The 17,935-nt window shown below is 33.4% G+C and overlaps 1 protein-coding gene across 2 annotated transcripts in view; it reads right to left on the reverse strand.

Moving 5' to 3' along the window:
• Positions 1-17,935, reverse strand: part of LOC105142974 (uncharacterized) — a 170,344-nt gene that overhangs the window by 34,538 nt on the left and 117,871 nt on the right. The window lies entirely within an intron of this gene.

A 17,935-nucleotide genomic window follows, 5' to 3' on the forward strand; every position in this document is an offset into this window, starting at 1 on the left:
TGCCAGTGTATTCAACGTTCTACGATTTCTTGCTGCGAAATATCGATATCCCCCGAGATCTGCAGCGTCCGGGAAGACTGATACTGAGTACCGTAAAGGATAAAGGTATTTTTTTATTTTACCGTTACTTTAGACCGGTTCACAGAATCCTCAAAAAAACACGGTCCACAAAAATTTCCGCGTAAACTTTCGGAGGGTCCATACGATATAATCAGTGTTTTACTTAGGTATTGTGTAAATTAGATACGCGTATTTAGATAGTATACTAAGGTACATTTTTTCTGGTATCTAAATATATGCAATTTCTTGTGTCCGGTACTTATATTTAAATACATTTCAGTTACTTTTTGGATGATACTTTCCTACACTAAATGCACACTTAACAGAAGTCGGTGTAAAAAGATATTATATTTCAAATATAATTCCTGATTTTTTAAATAAAAACTTATAAGAATTTATATATACCTATGCAATTGTACATACATAATATATTAATATATAACATATGCCGATACCATATTTATTCTTACTAATTCAGTTAACATTATCAAGAAAATGTGATAAAAAAACAACATGTCTTTAGAAAATTGCATGAAAATCCTTGATATTTATAATAAAAATAAAATTCCTTGCAAACATCAGGTTTTAATTTTTGCAGGTAGTAGATATCCTGCTATTAATCAAAAACTTCTTACCTAGGTACGAAAAATTAGCTTAATAATTTACTTAACATCTAGCTATCTAATTGTAAGCTGGTAGATTTCTTTCCAAGAACGCTGTAAATGATTTGTAAGTCATGAGTCCGTGCTCGTTCGTTTCGTGTGACCGACATGGAGTTTGGTGAGCGCCAGTGAATTTGTGCGGTTCATAAAGAGAAGCAGTTAGATCGAGGGATGCACAAGTCCGCCGGGAGTAAACGCCTTGGCTACGGCCGCGCTTGATTATGCCTTTGGGCGAATGATGTATGACACCAATTTCATCCAAAGCGGAGGACATACCCCCGAGGTGTGAACGAGCTTAACGGACGACGCGACAGTCGGCCTTGCGCGTAAACGTACCCGAGCGTTTATTATGCGCACCGATCCATCCCTTCGCCCGATCGAATCACAAATTCTGCGATCGGTGGCGCGACTCGTTTCACGAGCGTGTAATATCGTGTAATGGCGATTAATCGCTGGTCCCTGAAAGATGGCGGCGATAAGGATCAGCACTAATAATCGCCACCTGCCGCGTATCCCTTTTAATCATCGGTGCCCGACCAGCACGGCCGCAACGGCCAGCTGCGAATATTTATATATCTGCCATTGATTTTTTCTGACGCGCCACGTATTATTTTAAGACGCGTGTCGACTCGCGATAAATCTGAACCGTTTATCAATTAACATGCGCACTGTCAACGTAATCGCGATCTCTCTCCCGTGGGCGGGTCGATTGGAGAAGAAGTTCTGTTGGTGCAACGAGCAGTCGAATAATTATAGTTTGGCCGGGAGGAATGTTGCATCTGCGAATCTATATTAATGAACAATGTACTCATCGCAAGGACGGCTATCAATTTACAAATGAATGAATAAATAATGCAATTATCTCTTAAATATTTGATTTTAAATAAACTGCTATATATTCTCGACACACCCGGTGCGAGAAAAGATGTAAACGATCGAGAAGTGACAGTTCTGTCGACATGATTGAAGACGAAAAATTTCTTTTGTAGGATGTTCCGGTCGGTGATGGACGACCGCGCGAGTTTAGGTAAAAGGAATATAAGTCTCCCGTCCCCGTAGGAAGGCAGGCGAGATGCGTAATTTTGTGGTTACGTATTTTCGTGACGGATAATTTATAGCCAATCATTATGCGATATGGCACGATAGAATTTCTTAAATAATTTATATGCTGTACGCCTGTTTTGTCCGTATATCAAGAATGCGTATGTATTCCACATCAAGGACATGCGCTTTCTAGGAAATCAAGTTTCTTTTTAATCACTTGACTATAATCAGATTCATAACCTTTGCGCATAAATATACGACTTGGAACAAGGTATTATAAAATTCCAAAGGTTTATTATTATATTTGAATAGTCAATAGGCAATTGTAGGGGAGAGAGTTACCAAGTGCGAATTACTTAACCTATTTTTTATTATATTTTCCATTTGGCACTGTTTTGCAACGCAAATGAGCTTAGAAATTATAGCTTAAAGTTTCAGACGCTTATTATTACATATTTAACTTTTCATCAATAACAAATTAATTTGTTATAAGTCTTTTTGTAACATGCTGCAAAAGTTATGATTTAAGCAACCGTACTTAAACCGTACTTATAAGTATTTTTTATCGTATTTCCTTTGAAAGTATTGTAATTTATAAATAAAAATATTTAAAAGTATGAGATTAATAAAAGAAATCATTAACTAATACATAATAATTAATTAATATCTAATTTCAATAATTTATTAAAGAAAAGCAAATATTTTATAGTTATTGAACAATAATAATTTACGTGAGTTTCTTTGCCTCTCACGTGTGAAATTTTGTACGCAAATAACTGGATATCGTGTTGAAGAAGGATTGATTTTTTTCATGTTATATTATATACGTTTTGTTAATTAAAAAATTAATTTTTTCAAATTTTACAAAAAAAAAAGAAAGATTTTATTGATAGTTTAAATGAGAAAAATTATACAAGTTTGTTATTTTTGCCAAAAATAATTTCAAGTGGAAATAACGACTTTTATCAATGAGTTATCTGTTTAACTATACAAAGAAGTACGTTTTAAAAAAGTAGTAAATATCATTTATTTTACCAAACTATATTTTACTACTTTAATAAGAATATATTTATCCAAAAAACTGACATTATCTTAATGTAAGTAAAACTGTTTATTTAGCATTCCTTTCTGCCGAGTTGATTAATTATATTTTCGTCTTCTCCTTTGCCTATATAACAGATTGGATTGTAATTTAGAAAAGGACGACGACTCACCAGCCTAGAATTATTAAAGGCTGTCTATAGCATCGCAGACTCAGCCTAAAAGGAGTAAATTTGTTACCTTGCTGAAAGTATCCGTCTGTTCGATAAAGGATAATCGGTGACTTATCTTGCGCGATTCATCACTACGAAAAGGGGTGGTTCCAGAACCTTTTTTCCCCTGCTCGCGGATCAATTATTGTCCCCGTTGGAAGGTTATCGCGACGTTCCGCTCGAACGGAACGTCGCGATAACCTTCAAAAATTATTGCCCGTTAAAATCTCGACCCGAGATCTCGCATAACTTCGAAATAAATGTGCGAGGCGTTCTGCTGCCGAAGAAACATTAAATATCACCGTTCGGCGAAGTTTAAGTTTCTTCATGGCAAACCGGTAATTTACTTTTTCAATTAAACCCGATGATCTTGGGCGTGGATCACTGTAGATGTGAACTGAGCACCCAATGCGACTACAGGGCGTCCCAAAAACTTGTTATCTAAATTAATAACCTCGAGGCCTAATCGAGATAATTATTTGTTTCAATTAGGTGCAACCATAAACAGAAGATTTTTAAGAAATTAAAGATCTACAAATTGTATATAGTTTTATATATATATATATATATATTTATATATATATATATATATGTATATATAAACTGTTTTATAACATGTAGACATAATTTCAGAAATCCATTCAAAACACAAAAATAACACAAAAAGATTACATAAATATTTGTTTTCTTAACTTTGTTTCCAAGTCACAGACATTTTCGTGTTTCATTAATTCTCGTTACAAACTGAGATCTAGAATAGTAGTATCATACATTTTTTTATTATTACAAGAATACCTCAGGCCTATTCCCGGTCAGGTCTTGTAACAATAAAAAAAAAAGTGAATTGTAAATTATTTAATATGGATACCCAGATAGCAAAGTCTATCATTTTGATATCATATTTTAGGCCTTTAATGGCCATTACTGACGTTTTAATGAAGTCATTGATGTTCAAATATCACAAATGATTAACATCATCAGTAAGCCGTCATTTTGACGTTATATGATCATAAAAGACCGTTATACTATCTAACTGGCGACTTATGACGTCAATATGACATCACGGAATGACATTATGAAAATAATGTCAGTATGCTGTCTCGAAATGACAATATAACATCTTTGAATGTCGTCGAATCATGATGGAAGGATTACATGTATCAGTAATACATTTTATCGATAACACATGCTCCAGCATCCCCTTAAATCCATGTTCTTAAATACTAATGTTCTTAAATACTAATAAATTGGAAAAATTATCAATCATATATTGTTAATGATAGTGATTCTAATCCTGTTTTTTGTACCTGCCAGATATAGAGGGAAAGCCTCTATTATAAGATACCCAAAGAGCACAAAGTCGTCTAAAAGATGACTAAAAGACGACTAAATTGTTATAAAGATATCTTTTAGTGAAAGAATATAGTCGACGAAAAGATGATTAAAAGATGACAGATGTCATACTGCTAGTCATCTTATAGTCTTATCCATACGATAATTAAAGGACGACTTCTTTGGATATCGTCTTTAATACTTCTTTTAGTTTTTCTATTTTTTGATATATATAACGTTTAATAACATCGAATTCTTAAATTAATTTTTACACAAAACGAAATAAAATTGCATGACTGACAATATACGTTCCATTTCCTGTAATGTTTGTCGTATCCTATGTGCAAGAGTCATTATCTTTCATCATAGGCCCCTTTGGGGACTCGATTACAAAAAAATATTTTATCACTGTTCATTAAAACATGAGTAAAATTTTGTATAATACTACACATTTTATTCTGTCCCATATGATTCTCAAACACGAGAAACTGAACTCCATCACGTCCATCTGGTGTAGTTACGATCTCGCGTATTGCTCGCGAATGAGTGATAAAAAGTACCAAAATAACGGAAAGATATCTTTTTCGTGTTGTTTTTTCGATAATACGAAAGATATCTTTTAGTCGATTTATCTTTTGCTTTGTGAGAATAACAACCATAGAAAGATGATGAAAAAAATGTCTTTTTTAAGTTGTCTTTCCGACAAAACTAAAAGATGTCTTATAGACATCTCTCCACGACTTCCACCCCTTACGGTTTCACGATCACCAAATCTAATCTTTACAGTTAAACAAATCATTATATTACGTGTTTTCTTTCAATGTGAACACTTACTCTATCACTGCATGCAAACTTTATTACCCAATATTTATTTTTATATAATAAAACAAGATTTAAAGACTAACCTCGCTAAAATTTGACAATATTATTTCATAAATTTTTTTTGCAACGACTACACAGATGATCAAATAATGAATTTTCTAATAAACAGGTTTACACACTAGAATAAAAAGTTCATAATAAAACCGAACACATGCGTTTATTAGTTTAACAGACTTTAATTTTAAAAATCACATCACAGCAATGAATTCTTCTAAGATGCGCCACTTCCTTCACTTTGTCCTATTATATACATATATTATATACATATATATATTTTTTTCTTAAGATTATAATTACGATGATTTTTCTATAGAAGTATTCAAATTCAAGAAATAAAAATTATTTTAAATAATAAAGATTGATAAAATTTTCATTAAAGAAATATCAATTAGATTGTAGAATGCATAACTGGAAGGAGTGATATCTGTTATGGGTCATTCTATATGCACTCGCATCATGACGAGAAAGAGAGGAGGAAATACGAGAAATGAGCCGGGAGGAACGGGGCATTTCTCGTGGTATCCTCGGATGCTATCAATTGGAGTTTTTGCTGGTGTGGCTGGCTTTGCTTCAACAGTAAATGCTTGCCTCGCTATAACGAATCGCTGCAGTATTTTACTGGCACGCGGGAACACGCGTTAATCCAAATCTGGCTGAATAATAAGCAAACATTCTTGTATTCTTATAACGGTCCACGAATAGCGCGAATTTGACGTTAAAATTTATTTCTATGAATTATGGAGCGAGCTTCCTCCTTACCTCATAAATTGATGCACGCCACCGATAAATCCTCACTGACGTGCTTTCGCAAATCCGTACGTAAACTTCGACAGTGTATTTCCGTTGGCATTTCTGCGTTTGCATCTATTCACTTTCATCAGACGCGAAGGATCGATAATCAACAATCTATTTCGCGCCAACGTGTTTGCCATCGCTTACCAACGAGTCAATTAAACTTAATTACCGCGTAATCGATTTAATTATGCCTCGGCGCAACTCATTCGCGTATATGCTTGCACGCAACTACACGTATACCAATTACTTAACGTATCAAATGGTGATAATTTAAAGCGCGATGTTTTTGCTGCATAGTCTAAGATCTATCTAAGCAACTGTATCGCCGAACACTTAAGTTTTACAAATGGCTTCGACAACTTATGAATTCATCTACGGTAGTCTACGTATATTTATTATACAGAAAGAATAGTTTTGTTGAAGTATTTAAAAATTTGGTTAGACACAAATCTGAAAATAGTTTTGTTCAAAATAATTATGTATAAATATGTTCAAACTGATTGCTAGAATCAAAACTTTTGGCAACATTGTTCATCATTAAAATTATTTCGATAGCCTAACAAAGTTATTTTCGGATCTGTGTTTAGCTAAATACTTAGATACTTTAGCAAAATTGTTCTTTCTATGTAGAATCTTCTCATAGGAAGCACCATTTAATGTAAACATTTAATGAAATATTTGTAGTTCTTAATAAAAGAGGATTATGTCGGATTTCATTAAACTTAAGATTACTAAGAGCATAAGAATTTAGAAGAGCTAAAAAGAATTAGTAAAACATAAAACGAATGTGTGTGGACATTGTATCGTCAACAAGTTTGAAATTAGATTTTAGAAATATGTAACTGGCAAGTGTATTTCAATTTCCTTTTGCCCGTCTTGAAAAGTGAAATATTTAAGGTAATTGCTTTTAAACGAGTAGAAGTTTCCTGCTGCTCAATCCTCAGTATCCTTCATGGTCGCTGCGTTTTCCCGGCACTTCCCGATCTCCCGCTGTGTTTCTCTTCGTGGTTCGTAAACATTACATTAAATGCGAGACACGCAGGAGCACTCGAATTACTAAATCGGTCGGTCAAACAACGATGACTGCTTTTCCCTTTTTAAAGCCGTCTTCACAAAAGTGGAAACCTCGATCGTTCCACTTTCTAATGATTAACCGTTTTTCAATCTTGTGCATCATCGCGTGTCTTTGTGAGACTCGTACAATTTGTATTGCCATCGTATTGCGTATCGCTGTTACGGTGAATTTTTATCATCGCCTACCTCTATTAGGAAACTGAATGCATTTCCGACACATGGCATACATTGTGCACAGCTGGACAGCCGATAACGCGACAACGGTACGCGACTATTGCTTCATAGCGAAAACCTGCACGATCAGCTGAAATGATTCGCACTTGCGATCACAAACATCGCGTAATATGTAAATTCTATTAATACATAAATTCTTCTTCTTCTTTTTCTTTTCTTACGTTCTCCGATCTGTGTTGCACCTCTCTCTATGCTTGTGGTGAGCATGCTGATTACACAGGCTCACAAAAAAAAGTACTGTGCTGAAGTGGAGACCCAGCTATTCTTATGCATTTTGATGTCATATATCGCTGAATACAAATCTGACATTAAAATAGGACCATCCAGGGTAAATTTTTAATCTAGAACGAAAAAATGGGTCAAAAATGGAATAAAATGGGTCTTTTTTTCGCTCTAGATTAAAAATTTACGCGACTCAAAATACATAAGAATAGCTGGGTCTTCACCTCAACACAGAGTACTTTTTTTTTAGTGGGCCATCCATATTATTGTAGATGGTCCATATTCGCCACTCCGGATGATTTAGACAGAGTCCAATCAAATCTACATAAAATGTATTATAAAATATGATTATTTGTGAATATTAATATATCATCCAAAGTTTTATGATGAAATTTGGCGATCATGTGGATTACACTACAATTTTAGCAACCTGTGAGTGACTCTACCTTAATCGTTCACGAAAAATAGATTAACAAACTTCGTAAAATTTTATTGCGCACCTCCGTTCGCGCTGACTCTCATTAGCTCACAATTAAAATTGATGCTATATATAATAATGAAAATACATGAAAAGGATATGGCATTATATACAGCCTTGGCAAAAAATATTAAGCACTCGTATTTTTTGTATTTAATTGGAATTCTTTTAACTTGTATTGTTATATATCTATACCGGAATACATAAATTTAAGAGTTTTTGAAAGGATTTAATTTACAATAAATCAATTTTCAAACTAAAACTTTAAATAATAATAATAAGATGCTCAAAATTTTTGGCTCATATAATTCATTCTTGAACTGATTGATTTGATGCTGGAAATTGAACATATAATAATTTTCAATGTCAGACGCTATTGCACAAATTTCTATGCTATACGTACAATTGTACTATACTATACTAGCTTTTATGCTATACACTAAGTTGTTCAAATTTAATTTTTTATATCGTGCATAAAAGTTGTTTCTAGAGTTATAGACAGGATACCGCGGATGTCCAAAAGTCATCGTATACTGTCTGTGTACATGTCACTCTTTTAATAGTACGTGTATGTATTCTTTTTGAAATCATAAAACTTCTAGTCAGTTAAAAATAAGTTAAAAATAAAAATTATTTGTTTTAAAATAGATTTCCTGCTTTAAAAATAAAAATTCTTTGCTTTAAAATAGATTTCCTGTTTAAAAACAAAAATTATCTGCTTTAAAATAGATTTTCTGCTTTAAAAAACAGTTGTTTTTATTGTTTACAGAAAATTTTTGTTTTTAAAGCAGAAAATCTATTTTAAAAAGTGTGTTTTTGTTGAAACCACTTATAAAAACGTTTTCATTAATAACTTTTTAATGAATAATGACTGACGGAAAAGGTCAATGACTTTGATCTTCTTAAGGGTCAAGGTCAAAGTCACTCGGAGGTCATCTGGGGCTGGTCGTGTAAAGGGGAAGTTTTAACAAAAGTAAAAAAATATATATAAAATAAAATTTTTCGATTTTATTAGTTTTCGAAAAAAATCGAGTTTGAAAATTCGCTGCATACATATGCTGTCATGGCTAAGCTATGATTCGTCGAGCGACGTAAACCTTTATACGGTTTATTCTCCATACTATCTATATATTGTTTTATTCCCGTTCTAGTATACCACCTTAGCGAAAATAAAAAATCGAAACGTTTATAAACCGAATGTAAGGGAGAGAAACAGAAGCGTAAACGAAGCTTGTAGGAAGTGAAAACTGAGACAACGAAACATAAAAGAGGCGTTTACGTTTTTCTTACGTTTTGTTATCTCAATTTTTGCTTCCTTTATAAGCTTCGTTTACACTTCTATTACTCTCTCCTTACATTCGACTTTACACTCCAATTTTTATTTTTGCCTGGATAGTTGCTAAGAATCGTGGATATCCCGGCGGTTTAATTAGCGACGTAAGGGAGACGCGTCTTTTATAACTTTATAAGATAATTACTATCTGCCATTCATTCTCTTCTTACACCAGCAATCACGAGATTCTGGTATTTTTGCCGCGATACCCCGGCGCAAACATTTAGCCAGGTATTTGCAATATTTCACGAACAGCAAGTCGCATAGGCGCGATGCACGCAAAGTAACTCTCCGGATGTTTTGATTTCGGGCGAAATTCGATTTATTTTAGTAGCGATTCTTTCGTTCAATTTACCTTTAATACATATACAGTTACGACTGATAAGACCGCTCGTCGCTATGTCATACTTCGGGAGCGAATTGCTGATCCACAGATTCCGAATATCAAGATTTGTTCGCGAATGCCTAATAGCTATACCTTTGTCATGAACAAGGCTTATCCACTGATAATTATTCGCTGCCATCGGAAAGAGACGGGCTGGTGTGTGTGTGTGTGTGTGTGTGTGTGTATATATATATATATATTATACGCAAACTTGAGAAAATGTAAATGTACAAATAGGTGTGTATGTATATATATATATATATATACATATATACACACATATATATATATATATGTGTGTGTGTGTGTGTGTGTGGTGTGTGTGTATGTATAAGTATAAACCCGCACGTTTATACGAATAAAACAGCCCGCATGCGAACGTCAATGGGCGGTAAAATGCAACGCGAAATCGCTCGATTATTATTAGCGTGCAGCGTACGCACGTCCTTTAACTAGCAGCAATCTATTTGGCTCGCGATGTTCTCAGTAAAGTGTTCGTCGACGAAGAAAGTTGATGAAGTCGCTGACCTACGAGAACGCGTAGGGTCGTAGGTGAAGGTGGTTAGACAGTAATCGCGCCGCGTTCAATTATACTTCATTATTCTACGATCGACGTTGCGGTCTTCATCAGCATTTCGATCCGCACCGCTTCTAGTCGGTGGTTAACGATGCCAATAGCGGGCGTTGTCTGATGTTTCATTGAATCGCTTAAAAATCGAGTCTAAACAATAGGGTATAGCGGGGTAATTTGAATAATTTCAAACATTTTAAACAATTTCTCGAAAAATAATAATTTTATCGTTACTTTGAATATAAACTGCAAAACTCACATGTTTAAGGAATATTTACCCAAAGTATAAAAAATTAATTAAAATTTTTAATTAATTATGTATGCTTTAAATTTTGAGAAATAATTATCCGATTTCCTCCTACAATTTTAATGAAGCTCAATTTTTTGAGGGGCAATTTGGATATCTTAAAGGATAATTTGAATAACATTAAAAATGAACATTAAAATTACAACAAGAACTAAATTTTGTATTAAAATACTTGAATTCATCCATAATTTGGCCTTATTTACATACTTCTTTATTGTATTTTAATGAAATGTTTAGCAAACTAAGTGACTCATAGGCTATACAGTTATTCGATAAAATCGCCTTCAGCGGCAATAACAGCTTCAATTCTCTGCCAGAAACGTTTGCATGCCCGAATCAAATAATCCTCGTCCATACGTCATTACTCTGGTAATAGCTGGTTTTAGGGAATCAAGCGTGTTATGGGGATGTTTATTGGTCTTCCGTTCAACAACGCCCTATACGTAGTAATCCAAAGGATTAAGGGGAGCTATGTGGCCATATGTTTGGGATTATGTGGGATTTCAGGATGTTTTAACTTGTTTAAAAGTCATTGTGCCCGGATAATACTCGCTGTTCTCGAGCTTGTGCTGACATAAACTGACCTTTGCGCATTACATAGGACTTGTACCGGATGTCTTCGTGGACAATGCGACGGATTGTGCACTCAGAAATTTGAAGGTCTCTCGATATGGCCCTTATGGACTTTGAAGGGTCTTCATCAATAATGCCCTGGACTTGCTGCACAAACTGTGATTAGAGTTAAATAAATAACAAAAGATAGTACCACTTGCGTTTTACTTTTTAATTTGATAGAATTTAACTTGATTAGTTAAGATTGTAACATTTGAGTTTTAATTTTTCATTTGATACATTAGTTTTTTTCGAGGAGTAATAATTTTTGACAAAGAATTAAAGTTACTATTACTTGGTTGAAATAAAAAGATCTTCAATAAGATTCTTCAACATTCTTGAAGAAAAATTAAAACTACTAATTGGGTTGAATAGATTTATTCGAGAAGCACGTAATAATAAGGACGTATCTTAAATTCTATGTTAAAAGTTTTACATCAGGACTTTGCGTCTCAATACCTCCGCTCGTAGGGCACGTAGGAAAAAAATAAAAGTACTTTTATTACACAATTTGAATGGACGCTATCGATTAAGATACATATGTAGAACCTGATCGATTCGGCCGTTATTGAGATTTAATAATTTCCCCCAGAACTCGCGTAAAAGAACCACGTAGTGCCGTTGCGCTTGGCTTAGCACCAAGACACTATCGTGTCTCCTTATTAGTAGCCCAAGATTGTTATGTCATCGAGTCGTAGGTCATTTCTATTATATCGGAATTTCTATGAGATTGGTGTTGAAAGCCGCGACGACCTTAACCGACAGATCCCCGCTCGTACAGAGCACAATAATGATTAACCTCGGTTACATCGTCAGCGAGCTTCTTCGAGGAATCTTACTAATAGGCGAGCATGTTGCGTTGTTGTATATACGACTGTCCATCCAAGTTTCCCACTCGCTCGTTCACCACATAGTCGTATTTTCATGAACAATCAAACACCACAGGTGAAAGCTAAAGTGATCGATATAGAATATGTATTGATCGGTGTATTTTCGTCATTCGACTGTGACATCTACTGCGTCATTGTGAAAAACAGCGAATTTTCGATCAAATCTATGAGATCGTCAGAATTTTGAAAATATAATACCATGAAATCGGGAAAGTTCTAATTCGTATTATATATTCGCATATATAAATGATATTTTATAATTTATCTATGCATCTTACGTCCGTAGTTGATAAAACATGTGCAGAGAAATTTTCGATAGAAATTTTATTATATATAATTATTCATAAAAAAAAGTTCTTTTATAAGTTGTATTTTGTGATTTATATATTTATGTCTGTATCAATCAGATTTTACGTAAAGAAAAAAAACTTTTTTGATAGATAACTGCAATAAAATTTGCATCGGAAAATGTGTAAGTTTTGCCAATGCTTATGGATGCAAGATATGGATCATTAATTTCGAGGATAACTACTGAAATATTGTCCCATAGATTACATGATTACATTTGATTTCATCTGAAATAATTTTCTTCACGATATATGAAGTCATTTGACAAAATAAATGATTTTATGTAATATTACACAATAATTTCTTGTGGTTGCACATTTTTTGATCATAATTTTATCGTATATATTTTGGAATATGATGCTAACTACATGTATCTATATGTATATATATATATATATATAAAATAATATGTTAGCAATTCCCATATAGCACAGAAGATTGAAGCAATATTGCTGCAATGTAACATTGCAGAGGTATTACAGAAATGTAAATTAACAATATGCCTGCAAAATGTCAGTAATATGCTTGCAATATTCCACAAACATTACAAAACTGTAATTCTTTAATTGTTATAATAATAATACAAAAATATAAGTTTTTTTCAATATTTATGTACTACAGTCTTTTAGTTTAACAGCCATTTTTATGATATAATAATTAATATAATTCATTTTATATTTAAATAAAAAATTTATTGATCTATTATTTGATGGCCATTTTATTAGCTAAGTTTTATATTTATTTTAAATATGAAATCAAAAGATTGTATAATATTGAGTTTGGATACAATCAATGCATCATTATCGAATAAGATGATAAGCAATTAAATTGCTGAAAACGATTTATCGAAATATTAATTATGTGATCGATGATGTATTTATGCCTAATATGAACACAAGAATAAATCAGCGCCCGAACTTTATTGATAAATTTCATACAGTCATTTTTTAATCGATTTCAATTGACTCGAAGTGGTTTCGAATTAAAAAGAAATCACTGCGATTAATCCATTATTAATTTACCAAGCGACTGTATTATTATATTAATGTGGATAATATTTGTGTAGTTTGTTCGGGGCACGCACACACATGCTTTATCCTTACGAATAAATTTATCCTTCAGAATTAATACTATATTTATTGGAATATTTTATGATTTTATCATAAAAAATTGCTTTTAGAAAGTACATATCACTAGAAATGCGATTTGTAGAAAAATTAAAGTTAGTGAAATGTATGTATAGAAATAGTTTTCATTTTAGAGTCTTCATAAAAAATTGATCTAAATACATTTAAAAAATGAACTTTGCTGTCTCTTATAAATTCGTCAATCTGAGGAAGAAATCTGAATGAAGGAAATCCCAGTATATGGTGATTTCAATGCTTGGATGTTAATGCTAATGCTTTTGCGTCCTGTTTTCTTCGTGCTCGTCGTTAAACTTAACCGTGTAGATAATTTATTCGTAGCGGGTAAATAATCTGTTTTGAACTTCGCTTATCTAACCTACCCGCGCACCCCCCCAAAAACAGCCATCCAGGTAGCTACTTTTAGCACAGAGAATAAGGGTATAACGTATAAGAACACGTAAAACGTCTCATCCTCGTGTGCACGCGACCTTGAATCCTTCCGTTCAGGTTTCGGATATTCCACCGCGTGATCGCGCGAGCGGTCTGCCTACACGTTTCTCCTGAGCTTGATAAAAATGCATTCAACGCATGCCCAGCCGTCGTCCGAGCCATATTGCCAGTGCGCGCTTAACTACCCTCGACGCTTTCATAAGAATTCTCAATTAGCCGAAGTCTTTTCTACCGACCGAAAGAAATGGGAAGAACGACGAAGAAATGCCGATACATTCTCAACATGTCTCTAGTAAAGTCTCATTTCATTCTTTTTCTAATGCCACTCGTTCATGTTGCATTCTTCTAGATATTTTCGAATATACTAGGAAGAAACGATTTAAAAGAACAACTAAAGCAACATATTTTATCTTATAAAATTCTATATCCGTACACAAATTTTGCTAAAGTATCTAACAATTTAGGTAGATACAGATCTGAAAATAATTTTATTAAACTATCAAAATAATTTATATAGAAAATGATTTATATAGAATATGAATATATATATATTAGTTCAACATCTCAACATTCAGACAAATTCATATATGAGCATATAAGCTCACTTCTTATATGATTATATAAAAAATTTTTTCCCGAGAATGGAAAACATTTACTAAACTTTTACTGACTTTACTGACTTTTGTTAAACGCCATTTTAGCAACCAGCTTGAGTGTCCTATATAATTATTTTGATAGTCTAACAAAATTATTTTTAGATCTGTATTTAATTAAATTTTTAGATCTGTATTTAATTAAATTTTTAACACACACACACTAGTAAAACCGTTCTTAAAACCGTGTATAAAACTGGTCTCTTTTCAACTTAGAATTATTCGAATAGATAAAACGAAATTGAATCTACAAGCTGTTCAGTAACAGTTCACACGATTTTTCAGACACTTTCGACAAAAAAAAAGTTAAAGGGTGAATATTCATATATAGGCTACATGTGATAAAAAAGTGAAAAAAAATTTCTTTTTCATAAAAAAAATCAAAGTCATTTAAAATTTTTTAAATAACCATACAATCTTTTTTCCATAATTTTAGGGGCCTTCAATATGAATTTAAATCATTATCGAAATGTCACTTTTATTGATGTTTTATTAATTTTATGCATACTTTATTAAATAAGTTCATGTATGTATGTATGTATGTATGTATGTATGTATGTATGTATGTATGTATGTATGTATGTATGTATGTATGTATGTATGTATGTATGTATGTATGTATGTATGTATGTATGTATGTATCTATGTATGTATGTATGTATGTATGTATGTATGTATGTATGTATGTATGTATGTATGTATGTATGTATGTATGTATGTATGTATGTATGTATGTATGTATGTATGTATGTATGTATGTATGTATGTATGTATGTATGTATGTATGTATGTATGTATGTATGTATGTATGTATGTATGTATGTATGTATGTATGTGTTAATGTATTGTGTTCTAGTCAAAGGTTATAAATATTACTGTTACATAATCCTGCAAATATGATATAAAGGATCAATAAAATCAATAAAACATCAATGAAAGTGACATTTCGAGAGTGATTTGAATTTGTCTTGAAGATCCCTACATATTATGAAAAAAATTATATGGTACTATTTAAAAAATTTAGAATGACTTTGATTTTTTATAAGAAAAAAATTTTTTTTTTTATTTTCTTATCACATGTTGCAGCCTATATAAAACAACTAAATATTTCTTTCAAATTTTTTTTTAACTGTTCGAAGTATCTGAAACATCATGCGGACCGCTCGACGCATCGTACGCTGAACACTCTGTATATAATTTTTCTTTTCAATTTCTTTCTTCTTGCTTCGTTAAGAAGATAGAGAATGGAGAACGACCTTGAGAAATCGCGGCCTTGCGCAATGCGTGCGCGTATCGCAGCCGATCCTGGGTCGCCGATGGGACCGTAGTTCTTCGTCGAATGATTTATCAGAGCCGAAAGATCGAGGCAGGTGAGTTACGGGGCGCAAGATATATACGTACTACACGCATCCCCCCCCCCCCTATAGTGCCGCACGGATAACGTTGCGCGAGAGAGCACTTGAACACGATGCTTTAACAGCGCAATTTATCAAGCGCTCCTTTCATCCGAACCGTTCCACGTAGCAATTAACGTGTCCACCGCGGGAACATCGTATTTTAAAGCTTTATGGCATCGGCACGCCCATGCGAAATTCACTAGCCGCCGCTTGCGTATCTCGCTTTTTCTCCGTGCGTCTCTATCGCACCGATCCGACGATTTATCGGCTGTCGCAGTGACAGCATCCAGAAGATACGAAACGAGGGCCGAATAAGAGCCGAACACGGCTAGATATCACTTGATCTTTGCTATACGAATGCGTTTCCATCCTTCGATACGATAACTAATTTTGAAGCAAAAGAGAGAGAGAGAGAGAGAGAGAGAGAGAGAGAGAAATAATCCTTATCGCATAAACCATTGTATGTACATATAAACACATTCCTTTGAAACTATCGTTATTAATTGAAGGACTTGTTATATGCAATAGTAGGCTAACATACACTTTAAAAAACGAAGAAAATAAACTCTAAAGTTAAAGTGATAGGAAAAACATATTTACTTGCACATTGCTACAAACTCTTATATTTTGGCATTATATTTTGTCTTTATTACAGGTTGAATATTATGAGAATAAAATTTCTCTGTGTTAGACGATTACACTGTTGAGTGATAAAAAATACAAATCGCTGTATAAACATATATAATAGCAATAATAGTGGATTTCAATTTCAACTTTTGGGACAAATAGAGGACTCTATTACTCATCCATTTTTATGATAAATCACATATTGAGCTACGTTATGGGTTAACCCACAGTTACAGCGAGCCCTTCAATTATCATTTTATTAATTCTCCTTGCGTTTTAATCAAATTTTTACATAAACACATATACACGAAAAGAATAATTTTATTGAAGTATCTAAAAATTTAGCTAGCTATAGATCCGAAAATAATCTCGTTGGATCATCAGAATAATCATGTAGGAAATTCATGTGCAAAAAAATGCTGCAAAAAGTTTTTACATTCTAATAAGTTGGTCCACTGTTGACTGCAAGTCCTTCAATTATTATTTTATCAATCCCCCTTGTATTTTAATTAAATTTTCATTATATACATTTTATCGTCATCAAGTACTCACTGCTATATATATATATTGTACACTAATCTCCAACGTCAGCCAAGATATACATAAAGTGATACGCATGTATCAGTAAGGCTGGGAGCCTTGAAAGGGTTAAGGGTGAATCACGCGGTATTTTCTCATCGCTGACGCAACGGTACCAGCGCCGCACAGCGATAACTTACATGATGTTCTGACCAGCTTACGAACCCACGTACGCTACGTATCTCCAATAAATCGATACCCTGTTTTACGAACGGAACGAGCACATACGATTCGCCGGAGTACGAAAGATCCTCCAGTTTAGAAGCGGCAGCCATTAGGCACGCGGAGAGAGGAAACATACTTTAAACATTAACATTGCGGTCGTTTAGTGTCAATGCGCGCTTGTATTTGAGGGAGAGCGACTTTTGCCTATCTTATCTTCCTCTTAATAGCCGTTCCCGGCCGCGAGACAATAAGACAGAGGCAAATGTCGCTTCCCAATGCTTGAACTTATTCCGAAACGTAAATTAGATGCAAGGAAAACTAATTTCGTTCTATTCTACTTGATATGTAAATTTATAAGACTGGTGAATGCTCCTGAACAATATTATTCTACAACTTCTTGGCAGTTGGGGATCAGAAACAAGTTTCGTTAGAGAGATTTCTCACTTATTATATCT

This window comes from Acromyrmex echinatior, chromosome 11, assembly GCF_024713525.1.
Source record: "Acromyrmex echinatior isolate Ae372 chromosome 11, ASM2471352v2, whole genome shotgun sequence".
In the NCBI taxonomy this organism is placed as follows: domain Eukaryota; kingdom Metazoa; phylum Arthropoda; class Insecta; order Hymenoptera; family Formicidae; genus Acromyrmex; species Acromyrmex echinatior.